At 43.6% G+C, this 20,257-nt stretch overlaps 1 non-coding gene across 1 annotated transcript; it reads right to left on the reverse strand.

Annotated features, from left to right (window-relative positions):
* Nucleotides 1-13,733: 13,733 nt before the first annotated feature.
* On the reverse strand, nucleotides 13,734-13,786 carry LOC139546025 (U7 small nuclear RNA). Its single transcript, XR_011669176.1, has one exon. It is a non-coding gene; the product is annotated as a U7 small nuclear RNA (small nuclear RNA).
* Between the last annotated feature and the right edge of the window lie 6,471 nt (nucleotides 13,787-20,257).

Consider the following 20,257-nt stretch of genomic DNA (forward strand, 5'->3'; position numbering starts at 1 on the left):
AGGAAGGCGTTCATGGAACGTCTGGGGGTCTCGGTCAGCCTTACCTCAGGTTTTCACCCCGAGAGTAATGGGCAGGTAGAGAGAGTAAACCAGGATGTGGGTAGGTTTCTGAGGTCCTATTGCCAGGACCGTCCGGGGGAGTGGGCAGCGTTCGTACCCTGAGATGGTCCAGAACTCGCTCCGCTACTCCTCCACTAACCTTTCTCCCTTCCAGTGTGTATTGGGGTATGAGCCCTTCAAACATACCTTGACACCTATATACATTTTACAGACCCCGAATGTTTTACATTGGTTATCTTGTTTTTCAAATCAAATCAAACGTTATTGGTCACATACACATGATTAGCAGATGTTAATGTGAGTGGAGCAAAATGCTTATGCTTCTAGTTCCGACCATGCAGTAATATCTAACAAGTAATCTAACAATTTCACAACAACTTCCTTATACACACAAGTGTAAAGGAATTAATAAGAACATGTACATATACATATAGGGATGAGCGATGGCCGAACGGCATAGGCAAGATGCAGTAGATGGTATAGAGTACAGTATATACATATGAGATGAGTAATGTAGGGTATGTAAACATTATATAAAGTGGCATTGTTTAAAGTGACTAGTGATACATTTATTACATCCATTTTTTTAATTATTAAGTGGCTAGAGATTTGAGTCAGTATGTTGGCAGCAGCCACTCAATGTTAGTGATGGCTTTTTAACAGTCTGATGGCCTTGAGATAGAAGTTGTTTTTCAGTCTCTCGGTCCCAGCTTTGATGCACCTGTACTGACCTCGCCTTCTGGATGATAGCGGGGTGAACAGGCCGTGGCTCGGGTGGTGGTTGTCCTTGATGATCTTTTTGTCCTTCCTGTGACATCGGGTGGTGTAGGTGTCCTGGAGGGCAGGTACTTTTCCCCCGGTGATGCGTTTTGCACTACCCTCTGGAGAGCCTTACGGTTGTTGGCGGAGCAGTTGCCGTACCAGGAGGTGATACAGCCCGACAGGATGCCCTCGATGTGCATCTGTAAAAGTTTGTTTGTGTTTTTGGTGACAAGCCAAATTTCTTCAGCCTCCTGAGGTTGAAGAGGCGCTGCTGCGCCTTCTTCACCACGCTGTCTGTGTGGGTGGACCATTTCAGTTTGTCCATGATGTGTACACCAAGGAACTTAAAACTTTCCATCTTCTCCACTACAGTCCCGTCGATGTGGATAGGGGGGTGCTCCCTCTGCTGTTTCCTGAAGTCCACGATCATCTCCTTTGTTTTGTTGACATTGAGTGTGAAATTTAGGGAGCCTTGTTTTCAGATTAGCTTTGTAAAAATCCCCAGCCACAATAAATGTACCTCGGGATATGTGGTTTCCAGTTCACATAGAGTCCAATGAAGTTCTTTCAGGGCCGTCGAGGTGTCTGCTTTGGGGCGATATACACGACTGTGATTATAATCGAAGAGAATTCTCTTGGTAGATAATGCGGTCGGCATTTGATTGTAAGGAATTCTAGGTCAGGTGAACAAAAGGACTTGAGTTCCTGTATGTTGTTATGATCACACCACGTCTCGTTAATCATAAGGCATACACCCCGCCCTTCTTCTTACCAGAGAGATGCTTGTTTCTGTCGGCGCGATGTGTGAAGAAACCAGGTGGCTGTACCGACTCTTATAACGTATCCCAAGTGAGCCATGTTTCCGTGAAGCAGAGAATGTTGCAATCTCTGATGTCTTTCTGGAAGTCAACCCTTGCTTGGTTTTCGTCTACCTTGTTGTCAAGAGACTGGACATTGGCGAGTGGTATGCTCGGGAGCGGTGGGCGATGTGCCCGTCTACGGAGGCTGACCAGAAGACCGCTCCATCTGCTCCTTCTGCGGCGCCGTTGTTTTTGGTCGCCTGCTGGGATCCGATCCATTGTCCTGGGTGGTGGACCAAACAGAGGATCCGCTTCGGGAAAGTCGTATTCCTGGTCATAATGTTGGTAAGTTGACGTTGCTCTTATATCCAATAGTTCCTCCCGGCTGTGTGTAATAAGACTTAAGATTTCCTGGGGTAACAGTGTAAGAAATAATACATTAAAAAAGAAAGAAATACTGCATAGTTTCCTAAGAACGCGAAGCGAGGCTGCCGTCTCTGTCGGCGCCGGATGTATTAGTCCCATCCTTCAGCTCCATTCAACCCCTCCCATCTATCTCTCAACACCATCCATTTTGAATTTCTATTTGCCATATATTTTTCAACTGTGCTGTGATGCTTGACAAAAGTACTGAACCTTTCTATTCTCATAGCTTCTACAGGTTGTAAATTGAAAATATTTTTTTTTGCTAAAATAATTATTATATTATTGATTGATTGACAATGGATTTTCAAATCACCCAGTATTGCTATCTGCAGCGTTAGTTCTAGGCAAATGTTGCAACTCTTCAGCCATTCCTGGACCTGTGACCAAAAACGAGCTACATATGGACAATACCAAAATAAATGATCAAATGACTCTGCCTCCTCACAGCAGAATTTGCAGAGCTGGGAAGATTGTATCCCCCATATATATAACATTCTATTGGTTGCAAGAATTTTGTATAGTAATTTAAATTGAAAAATTCAAAGTTTTGAATCTGGCGTTTTTTTGCCTATCAATTCATAAACCATCTGCCATGGAATGGGTACATCGAAAATCTCTTCCCAAATATTTTGCAATTTATATGGCACAGCGGTCAGTTTTTTGGTCCTTAAATGAAATTGGTATATGTTTATATTTATCACACTTTTCTTTAACCATTTATGTTCTTTAATACAGGGCCGACATACAAGTTCCTTACTTTTTTCCCCTTCTACTTGCCTCTTCCATTTTTGTGGTAATGCTGCAATTAGTTGGTTGTAAATTTTGGTAGAGCAAACATTTCCGTATGTCTGTGTTAGCTGCATGTGTGACATACCTCCACCAGTCCTATTTATGATATATTCACTAAAATTATACCTTTTAAAAAATGTCTTCCAAAAAGACGTTTTTTTAATCAATTAGTATATTTGAGTTTAACCACAATATTTGTTGTATTATTTGTTCTGTCTTTTCAGGTGGATTAAACTGAAATTGCAACCAACTTTCTAAGGCCTGTTTAAAAAATAGAGATATTTTGGAGATTATTTCCTTTTCAAACAACCGAAAGTGAGCAGGTGTAATCTGAATAAAGGGAAAAAGGCCATTCCTGAACATAGGATGAGACATTCCTACCAATTTACTAGAAAACCAGTTTGGATTTAATAATAACTTTTGTATGACTGATGCCTTTAGTGAGAGGTCTGATGCTTTAATATTTAATGATTTCTGCCCTCCGAATTCATATTCGTTATATAAATAGGCCCTTTTTATTTTGTCTGGCTTGCAATTCCAAATAAAATTGAATATTTTTTGTTCATATAATTTAAAAAGCAGGTCACTAGGTGTAGACAAAACCATAAGAAAATATGTAAACTGTGATATGACTAAAGAGTTAATCAGGGTGATTTTTCCACAAATAGACAGGTATTTTACTTTCCAAGATCTTATCTATTTTTGCAGACTTTCTATAAAGATTTATTGGAATGAGATGTCTTTCTTTTGGGATGTTTATACCGAGTATGTCCACATCTCCGTCAGACAATTTAATTGGTAAACTACACAGTAATGTAAAATGTGCATTTTTTTGTGATCCAATACGTAATATAGTACACTTATCATAATTTGGTTTTAATCCAGAGAGGTTAGCAAAAGTATCTAGATCCTCTATGAGGCTGTGGAGGGATTCTAATTGTGGTTTTAAAAGAAAACATGAATCATCAGCGTACAATGACACCTTTGATTTTAAGCCACGGATTTCTAATCCCTTAATATTATTGTTTGACCTCATTTTAACAGCTAACATTTCGATGGCAATAATACATAGATATGCCGATAGTGTACAACCTTGTTTTACTCCTCTAGATAGTTTAAAACTTTCTGAGATGTAGCCATTATTTACTATTTTACACCTTGGGTTACTATACATAACTTTAACCCATTTAATAAGAGATTCCCCAAAATGTTTATATAAGCGCCTGTTTATTAGTTCTGCCCTCACATATCTGCCATTTTTCACTCAACCCACTTCTTTGCCACAACACACAAAAACACAAACACACACACACACAAACACACACTCATACACACAAACACACACTCATACACACAAACACACACACTCAATTGTCATAAAAAAATCAGGAGACACAGGGGACCACCACTGCACAGCAAGGGAACTAGGTGGACACAGGAATGTGTGTGTGCGCGTGCGTGTGTGTGTGTGTGGGGGGGGGGGGGGGGGGGTAATTGACAGTGTCCAGGGCCCTCAGAAAGATTTGCTCCGGTCAGGACAGACTGCTCTTCAAGGTTATGACTTTAAATGCAGTTTGAGTTCTGGCAGCCAGAGAGAGGCTAATGGCCCATGAACCAATATCACACACACACTCTCAGACACACACACACCAAACTCTCACACCATCTCCCTCATCAGCAGGAGGAGAGAACACCCTATGCTGCTGCCCGTTGAGGAGCGAGGACTCATGATCAATACAAATTCTTCCTAACTCACAACACGTGTGAAATGATACAAGTACTAAAAACACATACCCTGTCTGTACTTCTTCTAATATAGACCAACACATTCAAACAAGCAGCAATCAACCGCTTCTTAAAAGTGTTGTCTCATCTTGTGAACATTGCAGCTTTGTTTCCAAAGAGGGACATCCTTTGTTAGGATGTGTCCCAAATGACAGCCTATTCTCTATATAGTCTTCTACTTTTGACCAGAGCCAACAGTGAATAGGGTGCCATTTATGACACATCCTCATTGTCCCTAATGCATTCAGTCATCTGGCCTTAGGTTGTTGAAACGGCACTCTAACCTGTAATAAATCAACATGCCCTGACCATCCATCTCCAATCACAAAGCTCATTAGTTGCAGACCGACAAAAGCCACAGAGTTTGGACTCATTCCTGATGAATAGATGTTCAAATATAGTGATGTTGTAAGCATTCTGTTGGCCTTTTACTGTCTACATTGACAATGGAGGATAGATAGAGAGAGAGAGCTAGAGAGGGGGAGAGAGGGAGAGACAGAGGTGACAGTGTATAATACAGTGTTTTATCTTTTTGTCATTGATGATGCTGAAAATGTTTTCTCCACATTGTTCCCTGTCCTTCATCCTGCTGTATCAGACTAGCAGTGTTTTCTCCACAGTGTTCCCTGTCCTTCATCCTGCTGTATCAGACTAGCAGTGTTTTCTCCACAGTGTTAACTGTCCTTCATCCTGCTGTATCAGACTAGCAGTGTTTTCTCCACAGTGTTCCCTGTCCTTCATCCTGCTGTATCAGACTAGCAGTGTTTTCTCCAGTGTTCCCTGTCCTTCATCCTGCTGTATCAGACTAGCAATGTTTTCTCCACAGTGTTCCCTGTTTCATCCTGCTGTATCAGACTAGCAGTGTTTTCTCCACTGTGTTCCCTGTCCTTCATCCTGCTGTATCAGACTAGCAGCGTTTTCTCCACAGTGTTAACTGTCCTTCATCCTGCTGTATCAGACTAGCAGTGTTTTCTCCACAGTGTTCCCTGTCCTTCATCCTGCTGTATCAGACTAGCAGTGTTTTCTCCACAGTGTTCCCTGTCCTTCATCCTGCTGTATCAGACTAGCAATGTTTTCTCCACAGTGTTCCCTGTCCTTCATCCTGCTGTATCAGACTAGCAGTGTTTTCTCCACAGTGTTCCCTGTCCTTCATCCTGCTGTATCAGACTAGCAGCGTTTTCTCCACAGTGTTCCCTGTCCTTCATCCTGCTGTATCAGACTAGCAGTGTTTTCTCCACAGTGTTCCCTGTCCTTCATCCTGCTGTATCAGACTAGCAGTGTTTTCTCCACAGTGTTCACTGTCCTTCATCCTGCTGTATCAGACTAGCAGTGTTTTCTCCACAGTGTTAACTTTTTCATTTTTATTTATTTTTATTTCACCTTTATTTAACCAGGTAGGCCAGTTGAGAACAAGTTCTAATTTACAACTGCGACCTGGCCAAGATAAAGCAAAGCGGTGCGACACAAACAACAACACAGAGTTACACATGGAAAAAACAAACATACAGTCAATAACACACAAAAAAGTCTATATATAGTGTGTGCAAATGAGGTAAGATAAGGGAGGTAAAGGCAATAAATAGGCCATAGTGGCGAAATAATTACAATTTAGCAATTAAACAATGGAGTGATAGATGTGCAGAAGATGAATTTGCAAGTAGAGATACTGGGGTGCAACGGAGCAAAAAATAAATAAATAACAATATGGGGAAGAGGTAGTTGGATGGGCTATTTACAGATGGGCTATGTACATGTGCAGTGATTTGTGAGCTGTTCTGACAGCTGGTGCTTAAAGTTAGTGAGGGAGATATGAGTCTCCAGCTTCAGTGATTTTTGCAATTCGTTCCAGTCATTGGCAGCAGAGAACTGGAAGGAAAGGCAGTCAAAGTAGGAATTGGCTTTGGGGGTGACCAGTGAAATATACCAGCTGGAGAGCGTGCTACGGGTGGATGCTGCTATGGTGACCAGTGAGCTGAGATAAGGTGGGGCTACCTAGAAAATACCTATAGATGACCTGGAGCCAGTGGATTTGGCAATGAATATGAAGCGAGGGCCAGCCAACGAGAGCATACAGGTCGTAGTGGTCGGTTGTATATGGGGCTTTGGTGACAAAACGGATGGCACTGTGATAGACTGCATCCAATTTGCTGAGTAAAGTGTTGGAGGCTATTTTGTAAATTACATCGCCGAAGTCAAGGATCGGTACGATAGTCAGTTTTACGAGGGTATGTTTGGCAGCATGAGTGAAGGATGCTTTGTTGCGAAATAGTAAGTTGATTCTAGATTTAATTTTGGATTGGAGATGCTTAATGTGACTCTGGAAGGAGAGTTTACAGTCTAACCAGACACCTAGGTATTTGTAGATGTCCACATATTCTATGTCAGAACCGTCCAGAGTAGTGATGCTAGTCGGACCGGCGGGCAGGTGCTGGTAGCGATTGGTTGAAGAGCATGCATTTAGTTTTACTTGCATTTAAGAGCAGTTGAAGGCCACGGAAGGAGAGTTGTATGGCGTTGAAGCTCGTCTGGAGGTTAGTTAACACAGTGTCCAAAGAAGGGCCAGAAGTATACAGAATGGTGTTGTCTGCGTAGAGGTGGATCAGAGAATCACCAGCAGCAAGAGTGACATCATTGATGTATACAGAGAAAAGTGTCGGCCCGAGAATTGAACCCTGTGGCACCCCCATAGAGACTGCCAGAGGTCCGGACAACAGGCCCTCCGATTTGGCACACCGAACTCTGTCTGAATAGTAGTTGGTGAACCAGGCGAGGCAGTCATTTGAGAAACCAAGGCTGTTGAGTCTGCTGATAAGAATGTGGTGATTGACAGATTTGAAAGCCTTGGCCAGGTCTATGAATACAACTGCACAGTATTGTCTCTTATCGATGGAGGTTACGATATCGTTTAGGACCTTGAGCGTGGCTGAGGTGCACCCATGACCAGCTCGGAAACCAGATTGCATAGCGGAGAAGGTACGGTGGGATTCGAAATGGTCGGTGATCTGTTTGTTAACTTGGCTTTCGAAGACCTTAGAAAGGCAGGGTAGGATAGATATAGGTCTGTAGCAGTTTGGGTCTAGAGTGTCAAATCAAATCAAAGTTTATTTGTCACGTGCGCCGAATACAACAGGTGTAGACCTTACAGTGAAATGCTTACTTACAGGCTCTAACCAATAGTGCAAAAAAGGTATTAGGTGAACGATAGGTAAGTAAAGAAATAAAAACAACAGTAAAACGACAATGAAAAACAGTAGCGAGGCTATATACAGTAGTGAGGCTATAAAAGTAGCGAGGCTACATACAGACACTGGTTAGTCAGGCTGATTGAGGTAGTATGTACATGTAGATATGGTTAAAGTGACTATGCATATATGATGAACAGAGAGTAGCGGTAGCGTAAAAGAGGGGTTGGCGGGTGGTGGTTGGCGGGTGATGGGACACAATGCAGATAGCCCGGTTAGCCAATGTGCGGGAGCACTGGTTGGTCGGGCCAATTGAGGTAGTATGTACATATGTACATGAATGTATAGTTAAAGTGATATATGATAAACAGAGAATCGCAGCAGCGTAAAAGAGGGGTTGGGGGGTAGGGGGGGGAGCACACAATGCAAATAGTCTGGGTAGCCATTTGATTACCTGTTCAGGAGTCTTATGGCTTGGGGATAAAAACTGTTGAGAAGCCTTTTTGTCCTAGACTTGGCACTCCGGAACCGCTTGCCATGCGGTAGTAGAGAGAGTCTATGACTGGGGTGGCTGGGGTCTTTGACAATTTCTAGGGCCTTCCTCTGACAACGCCTGGTGTAGAGGTCCTGGATGGCAGGCTGCTTAGCCACAGTGATGTACTGGGCCGTACGCACTACCCTCTGTAGTGCCTTGGGGTCGGAGGCCGAGCAATTGCCGTACCAGTCGGTGACGCAACCAGTCAGGATGCTCTCGATGTTGCAGCTGTAGAACCTTTTGAGGATCTCAAGACCCATGCCAAATCTTTTTAGTTTCCTGAGGGGGAATAGGCTTTGTCGTGCCCTCTTCACGACTGTCTTGGTGTGTTTGTTGTTGATGTGGACACCAAGGAACTTGAAGCTCTCAACCTGCTCCACTACAGCCCTGTCGATGAGAATGGGGGCATACTCGGTCCTCCTTTTCTTGTAGTCCACAATCATATCCTTATTCTTGGTTATGTTGAGGGATAGGTTGTTATTCTGGCACCACCCGGCCAGGTCTCTGACCTCCTCCCTATAGGCTGTCTCGTCGTTGTCGGTGATCAGGCCTACCACTGTTGTGTCGTCTGCAAATGTAATGATGGTGTTGGAGTTGTGCCTGGCCTTGCAGTCGTGGGTGAACAGGGAGTACAGGAGGGGACTGAGCACGCACCCCTGGGGGGCTCCAGTGTTGAGATGTGTTGCTACCTACCCTCACCACCTGGGGGCAGCCCGTCATCAAGTCCAGGATCCATTTACAGAGGGAGGTGTTTAGTCCCAGGATCCTTAGCTTAGTGATGAGCTTTGAGGGTACTATGATGAGCAGTGTTTTCTCCACAGTGTTCCCTGTCCTTCATCCTGCTGTATCAGACTAGCAGTGTTTTCTCCACAGTGTTCCCTGTCCTTCATCCTGCTGTATCAAACTAGCAGTGTTTTCTCCACAGTGTTCCCTGTCCTTCATCCTGCTGTATCAGACTAGCAGTGTTTTCTCCACTGTGTTCACTGTCCTTCATCCTGCTGTATCAGACTAGCAGTGTTTTCTCCACAGTGTTCCCTGTCCTTCATCCTGCTGTATCAGACTAGCAGTGTTTTCTCCACAGTGTTCCCTGTCCTTCATCCTGCTGTATCAAACTAGCAGTGTTTTCTCCACAGTGTTCCCTGTCCTTCATTCTGCTGTATCAGACTTGCAGTGTTTTCTTCACAGTGTTCCCTGTCCTTCATCCTGCCATATCAGACTAGCAGTGAAGCATGTGTTCATCATCATCAACTCTCCTTCACACCTTTATAGGCCTGACAGGAACCATACAAGTGACTGCTCTTCCACTGTATAGATTTCATTGCAGAATCTGGGAGCTCACATAAACAGGGTTGTGTTGGAATGATACCATAGTAAAACCGGTAGGATGACCTTTGGGAGAAAATTTATGTATTTTTTATCAGAGCCGATATTTGGCTCCCAAATGGAAACCTATTTCTTATGTAGTGCACTCTTTTTGACCAGAGCATGATCAATAGTAGTGCACTACATAGGGAATAGGGTGCCATTTTGTGATGTATTACATTTCTCTGAGTTGAGCCTGGTAGTGGTGGTGGCGACAGGTGTGCGGGGAGCAGAGAGGATAGCTTTGTAATTTAGAGTATCAGCATTTGATGCTTTGCTTCTGAGCCCCTGACTACCTCTATCATTTTCTCTTTACTCTCTGGGCCTGACCCCATATTTCTCATTGTAGTGCTCCTGACGGTGGATTTCACACTCCAACAAAGCTATAACCTCTAACTCGTGGCACATTCGTCCTCCCAAAAAGTGTGTTGCGGTATATCATCAGATATTGCAAACAAAACTGTGTCAGAAAGAGTCCTCTAAACAGCTCTCACCCATTTTAGAATCAATTTAAGTGGATCATTTTGAGTGCCATCATTTAACCATGGATGGTATCTAAGACAAAGATCCTGACTGTAACTTCCATCAACGGCTTGGTACTGGATCTTCCTCAATATTCCAAGATCCGGTCTATTTAAAGAGGGAATAGCCATTTCAAGCTGTAGCTGAATAACAATGATGAAATTCTCAGGGCAAAACAAGTTCTTTGACTCACCCTTATCCTGATGACTTTAAATTGGTTTCTACTGTTAGAGATTTAACGCCTGCTGGTGTGCTATGGGTGGGATGACTGAGAGCTGAAAAGATATTGTATTTCTGGTCCTGCAGCGATAGATAGGTATCTGGCCTATCTAATACTATAGCTTACTCAAATCAAATCAAATTGTATTTGTCACATACACATGGTTAGCAGATGTTAATGTGAGTGTATCGAAATGCTTCTGCTTTTAGTTCCGACCATGCAGTAATATCTAACAAGTAATCTAACCTAACAATTTCACAACAACTACCTTCTACACACAAGTGTAAAGGAATGAATAAGAATATGTACATAAAAATATATGAATGAGTGATGGCCTAATGGCATAGGCAAGATGCAGTAGATGGTTTAGAGTACAGTATATACATATGAGATGAGTAATGTAGAGGATGTAAACATTATATAAAGTGGCATTCTTTAAAGTGGCTAGTGATACATTTATTACATACATTTTTCCATTATTAAAGTGGCTAGATTTGAGTCAGTATGTTGGCAGCAGCCACTCAATGTTAGTGATGGCTGTTTAACAGTCTGATGGCCTTGAGATAGAAGCTGTTTTACAGTCTCTCGGTCCCCGCTTTGATGCACCTGTACTGACCTCACCTTCTGGATGATAGCGGGGTGAACAGGCCGTGGCTCGGGTGGTTGTTGTCCTTGATGATCTTTTTGTCCTTCCTGTGACATCGGGGGGTGTAGGTGTCCTGGAGGGCAGGTAGTTTGCTCCCGGTGATGCGTTGTGCAGAACTCACTACCCTCTGGAGAGCCTTACGGTTGTAGGCGGAGCAGTTGCTGTACCAGGCGGTGATACAGCCCGACAGGATGCTCTCGATTGTGTTTTTGGTGACAAACCAAATTTCTTCAGCCTCCTGAGGTTGAAGAGGCGCTGCTGCGGCTTCTTCACCACGCTATCTGTGTGGGAGGACCATTTGAGTTTGTCCGTGATGTGTACACCAAGGAACTTAAAACTTTCCATCTTCTCCACTACTGTCCCGTCGATGTGGATAGGGGGCTGCTCCCTCTGCTGTTTCCTGAAGTCCATGATCATCTCCTTTGTTTTGTTGACATTGAGTGTGAGGTTATTTTCCTGACACCACACTCCGAGGGCCCTCACCTCCTCCCTGTAGGCCGTCTCGTCGTTGTTGGTAATCAAGCATACCACTGTAGTGTCCTCTGCAAACTTGATGATTGAGTTGGAGGCGTGCATGGCCACACAGTCATGGGTGAACAGGGAGTACAGGAGAGGGCTGAGAATGCACCCTTGTGGGGCCCCAGTGTTGAGGATCAGCGGGGTGATGTTGTTACCTACCCTCACCACCTGGGGCCGGCCCGTCAGGGAGTCCAGGAACCAGTGGCACAGGGCAGGTTTGAGACCCAGGGTACAACATCACCGATGCACTTGCTAATAAACTCGCTAACCGAGTCAGCGTATTCATAAATTTTGTAGTTCGACGCTATGCAGAACGTATCCCAGTCCACGTGATCGAAGCAATCTTGAAGCGTGGAATCCGATTGGTCGGACCAGCGTTGAACAGACCTAAGCACGGGTACTTCCTGTTTTAGTTCCTGTCTATAGGCTGGGAGCAACAAAATGGAGTCGTGGTCAGATTTGCCGAAAGGAGGGCGTGGGAGGGCTTTATATGCATCGCGGAAGTTAGAATAACAATGATCCAGGGTTTTACCAGCCCGGGTCGTGCAATCGATATGCTGATGAAATTTAGGGAGCCTTGTTTTCAGATTAGCCTTGTAAAAATCCCCAGCTACAATAAATGCAGCCTCAGGATATGTGGTTTCCAGTTTACATAGAGTCAAATGAAGTTATTTTAGGGCCTTTCGATGTGTCTGTTTGTGGGGGAATATACACGACTGTGATTATGATCGAAGAGAAATCTCTTGGTAGATAATGCGGTCGGCATTTGATTGTAAGGAATTCTAAGTCAGGTGAACAAAAGGACTTGAGTTCCTGTATGTTGTTATGATCACACCACGTCTCGTTAATCATAAGGCATACACCCCGCCCTTCTTCTTACCAGAGAGATGCTTGTTTCTGTCGGCGCGATGCGTGAAGAAACCAGGTGGCTGTACCGAATCCGACTTTCGTCTACCTTGTTGTCAAGAGACTGGACATTGGCGAGTGGTATGCTCGGGAGCGGTGCGCAATGTGCCCGCCTACGGAGCTTGACCAGAAGACCGCTCCATCTGCTCCTTCTGCGGTGCCGTTGTTTTGGGTCGCCGGCTGGGATCCGATCCATTGTCCTGGGTGATGGACCAAACAGAGGATCCACTTTGGGAAAGTCCTATTACTGGTCGTAATGTTGGTGAGTTGGCGTTGCTCTTATATCCAATAGTTCCTCCCGACTGTATGTAAAAAAAAAAAAAAAAAAAGATTACCTGGGGTAACAATGTAAGAAATAATACATAAAAAAACAAAATACTGCATAGTTTCCTAAGACCGCGAAGCGAGGCGGCCATCTCTGTCGGCGCCGGAAGGGAGAGCTATGGTATAAATACTGTAGCATTACTATATTTATATACTACACTGAGTGTACAAAACATGAATTAAACTTTAAATCTAAGCCTGGTGTCTTGAAAGATTGAATAAAATGCGCTTGACATTTCGGCAGTGTTTCTTTGACAGAGAGATGAAGAGATGAAGGCTGTGTTGTGCTCTTTAACTGGCTGTGCTCTTTAGCTGGCTGTGCTCTCTAGGTGGCAGGGGGAGGCAGGGACTGAGGTCAGGCACGCTAGCAGCTGACTGTTAGGGTAGTGTTCCAAATGGCACCCTATTCCCTATGTAGTGCAGTGCACTAATAGTGTGCCATATACAAAACATTAAGAACACCCTATTTTGCCCTCAGAACTGCCTCAATTCGTCGGGGCATGGACTATACACGGTGCTGAAAACATTCCATAGGGATGTTGGCCCGTGTTGACTCCAATGCTTCCCACAGTTGTGGATTTAACAAGTGACATCAATAAGGGATCATAGCTTTCAACTGGATTCACCTGGTCAGTCTATGTCATGGAAAGAGCAGGTGTTCCTAATGTTTTATACACTCTGTGTAAATCATTCACTGTAGTGCTTTTGTGGACTTTACTGTAGTGCTTTATGGACTTTACTTAAGTATACTATAGTATTTACTGTAGTGTTTTTGTGGACTTTACTGTAGTATACTGTAGTATTTACAATAGTGTTTTTATGGACTTTACTGTAGTATTTATAGTAGTAAAAAAAAAAAATAGTGTTTCTGTTTTCCTATCTTTGACTTGGAAGTGGAGGCTTTCTCCTTGAGGAAACCTACTGGACAAATACTAAAAGAGTACATTTTCCATAACCTGTAGGTAGGTATGACTAGAGTCTGAACAGATAGTTCAGAGCTTCTGAGCTTTTCTATTCCTATAGGGAAAACAATATATGGTCTATACTTGTCATGTACTTTTCTCAATCATGGGTGGCACATATGGATAGGTTAATGGGTGGAGTATATGCAAATTAAATTCTGCAGTATTACTATAGTAAAACAAAACTGTAGTGTTTCTACAGTATACTACAAAATAATATAGTAAGTAGAGCTATTACACATGACTGAGGGATACTACAGTTTGGAGTATAGTATTCTAGATGAGTTTATTAGTCACATGCACAGGGTAGCAGATGTAATTTGGGGTGGCAGGTAGCCTAGTGGTTCGAGCGTTAGACTAGAAACCAAAAGGTTGCAAGATCGAATACCCGAGCTGACAAGGTCAAATCTGTCGTTCTGCCACTGAACAAGGCAGTCCACTGTTCCTAGGCCGTCATTGAAAATAAGAATTTGTTCTTAACTGACTTCCCTAGCTAAATAAAGGTGAAAAAATAAAATAAACTTGCAGTACAGTGAGATTATTAAGCTCTGAGCTCCAACAGTGCATGTTAAAAAGAGTGAACATGATAATAACTACAGTATACTACAAAGTTCTATGGTAAGCACTACACGATCAAGTGATACTACAGTGTATAATATACTTTTTTTCATGTGGGATTATTAAGAGATTATTAAGCTCTGAGCTCCAACAGTGCATGTTAAAAAGAGTGAACATGATAATAACTACAGTATACTACAAAGTTCTATGGTAAGCACTACACGATCAAGTGATACTACAGTGTATAATATACTTTTTTTCATGTGGGTTCATTCATTCTCTCCCCCCACCCACTCTCTCTTTCCCTCCCTCCTTCTATCCCTCCATCCCTCCAATCAGTCTGTGTGTCAAGGTGTGGGGCCCCCGGGTTTCCAAGTGTCTCTGGAGGAGCAGGCCTTCCTGCTGCTGACAGACCCAGAGAGACAGACCATGGGTTACTACCTGCGGGAGTACCAGGAGGGACACATCGGCCTGGAGCCACTGACCATGGCCCTGTTTGAGCTCTTCAACACCCATGCCAAGGTAACACACCCTATTCAATATATAGTGTACTATTGGGCTCTGGTAAAAAGTAGTGCACTATATAGGGAATAGGGTGGCATTCGGGATACACCTGGGTGCCTGGTTCATCTTATGGTCAATCTTTTACTCTCTTGATGATGGTACCTCCACAATTGTTGAGAACATTTGAATTTCATGTACACACAGTCACTCATCCAAAATGCCCATGCATGTTCTCTAGGAGGTTCCTGGTATCAGTTGTTAATCCATTCTTCCTTCTGGCCTCCCTCTAGTTCTCTTTGTCAAAGGAGACCTGATCAAAACATGGTGCTCAAAACGTTGTCTTATAAATTCCCATGGGAGCATAACGCGGTGTGCCGATTCCCCTTCTCACCTTTTATTTGGCAACTCAAAATGGCCACCAGTCCAGTCAAAATGGCCACCAGTCCAGTCAAAATGGCCACCAGTCCAGTCAAAATGGCCACCAGTCCAGTCAATATGGCCAACAGTCCACTCATTATGGAATCATTTAATTGAATGAGGAGGCCCATTCTACTCATTCTAATCCTATGCTCCTCTCCTCCCTCCAGTTGTCCCTGCTATCTGAGGTGCGTAGTCAGTTGGCTCCCCAGGAACTGGAGCTGTATGATGGCCTGGTGCTGCACCGCGAGAGGGAGGCTCTGATGGCCTGGCACGGAGGAATAGGATCCCTACACCCTGCGCACCCATACAGCCGCTGTCTACACACTGAGCCCTCAGCCAGCCACAGCCACTCCAACCCAGCCACTCTCTGCTCTGCCAAGGTAGGAGGAACAGTGTAGGATGGATGGACTTACAGGTGTGTTCCTATTGGATGGTTCTGGACTATTCAAAGTGTGTGTGTGTGTGTGTTCATTCGTGTGTGCATGGGTGCATGCTTGCGTGTCTATTGAAGTCTATGGTGCCTGTGGCTGTATACTGTATGTGGGTGTTTCTTCCTGGCATCTTCTCTCATCTTTCATGGTTAAAGTTGCACTCTGACTGTTGCCAGTGTCAAATGAAACGGAGCAGTGATTTCAGATAAGATTACTGAACAGCAGTGTTCTGTAGCATCAATATTCCACTGATGTGGCCCGGACCAGCTGAATGGGACCTCACTCTGCCAAGTCACTCTACAAAACACTATAACACACTGTAACTGTCACGTTCGTTGTAAGAATTATCGGACCAAGGTGCAGCGTGATGTGGTTTCCACATGTTTATTAACTGTAACGCACAAACACAATAAAGGATGAACGAAACGTGAAGACAATGGAGTGCTCACAGGCAACTACACATAAACAAGATCCCACAAACACAGGTGGGAAAAATAACTACTTAAATATGATCCCCAATTAGAGACAACGATTACCAGCTGCCTCTAATTGGGAATCATACAAAACACCAACATAGAAAAAGAAACTAGAACACAACATAGACATAGATATACTAGATCACCCACTAGTCACGCCCTGACCTACTACACCATAGAGAAACAATGGCTCTCTATGGTCAGGGCGTGACAGTAACCATCCAACTGAGTCTGAGACCCAGCCACGCTTTAATAGAAACTGTTAAAACAGTGTTTGTATCCACAATGGCACCCTATTCCCTATTTACTGCACTACTGTTGACCATATGGCTCTGGTCAAAAGTAGTGCACTATATAGGGAATACAGAATAGTGTGCCATTTTTTCCAACAAAGCAGAGATTATTCAGGGGTGAACCAGCAGGATTTGAAACCATTGTGAGAAGAGATTATCTTTAAGATGACTGAGCTGAACCCAAGGATGTCTTTTGTGCTCCGCAGTTGTTCATGTTAGCGTGCGTGAACGTGGGTGTGTGCATGTGTTTGACAGTTTCCCCATGGTCCAAGGTGACAGTGTTGCTGTCTGTTTGATATGGCTGGCTGGTTGCCATGGCTGGCTGGTTGCCATGCCTGGCTGGTTGCCATGCCTGGCTGGTTGCCATGCCTGGCTGTTTCTGCTGAGCTTGTACACTATGTGCTTGTATAATTGATCATGTTGACATCATCATTACTATAGCTGTAAAATCCCACCCTTAGTTAACAAGTCATTGTAGTTCATTTAAATTGTATCCACTAAATTAACTTCCTGTGTTAATGGTTGATTGAGGTCTTTAGTCACAGTTCATGGTTAATGTTTCAGCACATGATTGTCTCACAACATTGTACTGGGAGGCAGGTCAGTGAGTCTATGGCTGGGCCTGTTTATTTTGAATGATACGATCAAATCAAATCAAATTTTATTGGTCACATACACATATTTAGCAGGTGTTATTGCGGGTGTAGCGAAATGCTTATGTTCTTAGCTCCAACAGTGCAGTAGTATCTAACAATTCAGTAGTATCTAACAATTCAGTAGTATCTAACAATTCAGTAGTATCTAACAATTCAGTAGTATCTAACAATTCAGTAATATCTAACAATTCAGTAGTATCTAACAATTCAGTAATATCTAACAATTCAGTAGTATCTAACAATTCAGTAATATCTAACAATTCAGTAGTATCTAACAATTCAGTAGTATCTAACAATTCAGTAGTATCTAACAAATCAGCAATATCTAACAATTCAGCAGTATCTAACAATTCAGTAGTATCTAACAATTCAGTAGTATCTAACAATTCAGCAGTATCTAACAATTCAGCAGTATCTAACAATTCAGCAATATCTAACAATTCAGCAATATCTAACAATTCAGCAGTATCTAACAATTCAGTAGTATCTAACAATTCAGTAGTATCTAACAATTCAGTAGTATCTAACAATTCAGTAGTATCTAACAATTCAGTAATATCTAACATTTCAGTAGTATCTAACAATTCAGTAGTATCTAACAATTCAGCAGTATCTAACAATTCAGTAGTATCTAACAATTCAGTAGTATCTAACAATTCAGTAGTATCTAACAATTCAGTAGTATCTAACAATTCAGTAGTATCTAACAATTCAGTAGTATCTAACAATTCAGTAATATCTAACATTTCAGTAGTATCTAACAATTCAGTAGTATCTAACAATTCAGCAGTATCTAACAATTCAGTAGTATCTAACAATTCAGCAGTATCTAACAATTCAGCAGTATCTAACAATTCAGCAATATCTAACAATTCAGTAGTATCTAACAATTCAGTAGTATCTAACAATTCAGCAGTATCTAACAATTCAGCAATATCTAACAATTCAGCAATATCTAACAATTCAGTAGTATCTAACAATTCAGTAGTATCTAACAATTCAGTAGTATCTAACAATTCAGTAGTATCTAACAATTCAGTAATATCTAACATTTCAGTAGTATCTAACAATTCAGTAGTATCTAACAATTCAGTAGTATCTAACAATTCAGTAGTATCTAACAATTCAGGTGGAATACCAGGTGAAGTCATATTATTGTAACACACCAACCTTGTGTCTCTGTCTCTCTTTCAGCAGGAGTGCTCACATGGTGACATTGTACAGCAAGATCCAGGGGCAACCACTAATGTCCTACCTGACGTTACATTGGTGAGTCTGTATGTGAGTTTGAGTTTGTTTCAGACTGATTGAAATCATAGTCAGGTTTTATGATGTGCAGGATTATAACTAAATGCTAATGTTTTTGAGCAATGCATTTTAAAGGTGAGGCGTGACACTCTCTCCATGAAAAAACGACATTTGGTGACCTTCATCAGACAGACTTTAGTTTGTAAAAGAATTCTGTACAATGTCCCTTTTTGTTTCTAGAATGAAGTGCAGTCTACAGCTGAGTTTCCTCCCTTCTTCAAGCCTCCTCATCCCCCTGGACCCGAACAGACCCAGCCCAGACATCCGAGGGACAGGGAGAGGGAGCAGTCCAAGAGCCTCTTATCCAGACACTCCCAATCTGGCCTGGTCTTTACTGCCCCTACCAGGCTGCACCAGGAATGTCACCACAAACACCTTAAAGCCTTCCAAAGCTTCTCCAACCACCAAACTTCCACCTCCCCTAGCTCTGACGTCCATCACACCTGTCCCAACCCTGGACATCATAATAGCTCCAGCCCTGGCCATCATAACAGCTCCAATCCTGGCCATCATAACAGCTCCAACCCTGGCCATCATAACAGCTCCAACCCTGGCCATCATACCACCCCCAACCCTGGCCATCATACCACCCCCAACCCTGGCCATCATACCACCCCCAACCCTGGCACTGGCCATAGTGTCTATCCAAGCTCTGGCAATGACACATCCATGAACTCTCTTCACCACACCTGCCAAAACTCCCTCCACATCTCCACAACTACCTCCTCCGACCACCACACCCACCAAACACACCACGGCTGCTCCAGCTCCGGCCACCATTCCTGCCCTGGCTCCCTTCATCCCAAGCCCTCTTGTCCTCAGAACAAGGACAAATTCATCAAGCTTCCCATCTTCAGATCCTGCTCCCATGAGAAGCCTGCTACCTCCCCTGGTCCCTCCCCATGTCTCTCTCCCTGTCTCTCTCCCTGTCCCTCCCCTGGTCCCTCCCCATGTCTGTCCCCCTTTCCCTCCCCCTGTCCTTCACCCTGTCCCTCTCTCTCTGTGCTGGGACCTCCCCCATGTAGTCCAGACAGGCCCTGCTCCCCCTGCTCTCCCTCCCTCAGCCAGGGGCGTTTGTTTGTCATGGCCGACGCACACAGACTGACTGCTGAGGTCAGGCCCGAGCCCCAGCAGAGAGGTAAAGATCAATGTGTGTGTGTGTATCTGTGTACTTGTGCCTGTGTGTGTCTGTGTGCTTGCCTGTGAGTATGGCTTTACATGCATGTATATATAATCAAATCTACTTTCCTTTATGTATCCAGGCACCACATTGTCCCAGCTGTCAGACAGTGGTCAGACTCTGAGTGAGGACAGTGGGGTGGACATTGCTGAGGCACGAGGGCTCAGTAAAGACAGCAGTCCTTGGCCAACTAAGAACCAGGCCAGCCAGGCCACACAAGGGCCGCAGGGGGCCCAGGGGTCTGCAGTACTGACATCCAAACAGGTGAGGCCCACCAAGGGACCATATCACAACAGAAACAACATGGATGAGTCTCAAATGGAATCCTATTCCCTTTATACTGTAGTCCACTACTTTTGACCAGGGCTTTTAGGGCCCTGGTCAAAAGTAGTGCACTACACAGGGAATAGGGTGCAATTTGGGACGCATGCCATGACATTCATAAATCTCTGAGTTTCAGGACACTCTGTTTTGCCTTTTAACAAATTCATGGTTTGCCCCACTTGGTAACACTGAGAAAAATAGTAAACGCATATATTATTACAGAATATTCAATGCCGTCGATTAGGCTTAGTGTTTAGCTTGCTTCTATGTATTTTAGTCCTCATTCTATGCCATTATTCCAACTCTT

This window comes from Salvelinus alpinus, chromosome 19 (genome assembly GCF_045679555.1).
Source record: "Salvelinus alpinus chromosome 19, SLU_Salpinus.1, whole genome shotgun sequence".
Taxonomy (NCBI): domain Eukaryota; kingdom Metazoa; phylum Chordata; class Actinopteri; order Salmoniformes; family Salmonidae; genus Salvelinus; species Salvelinus alpinus.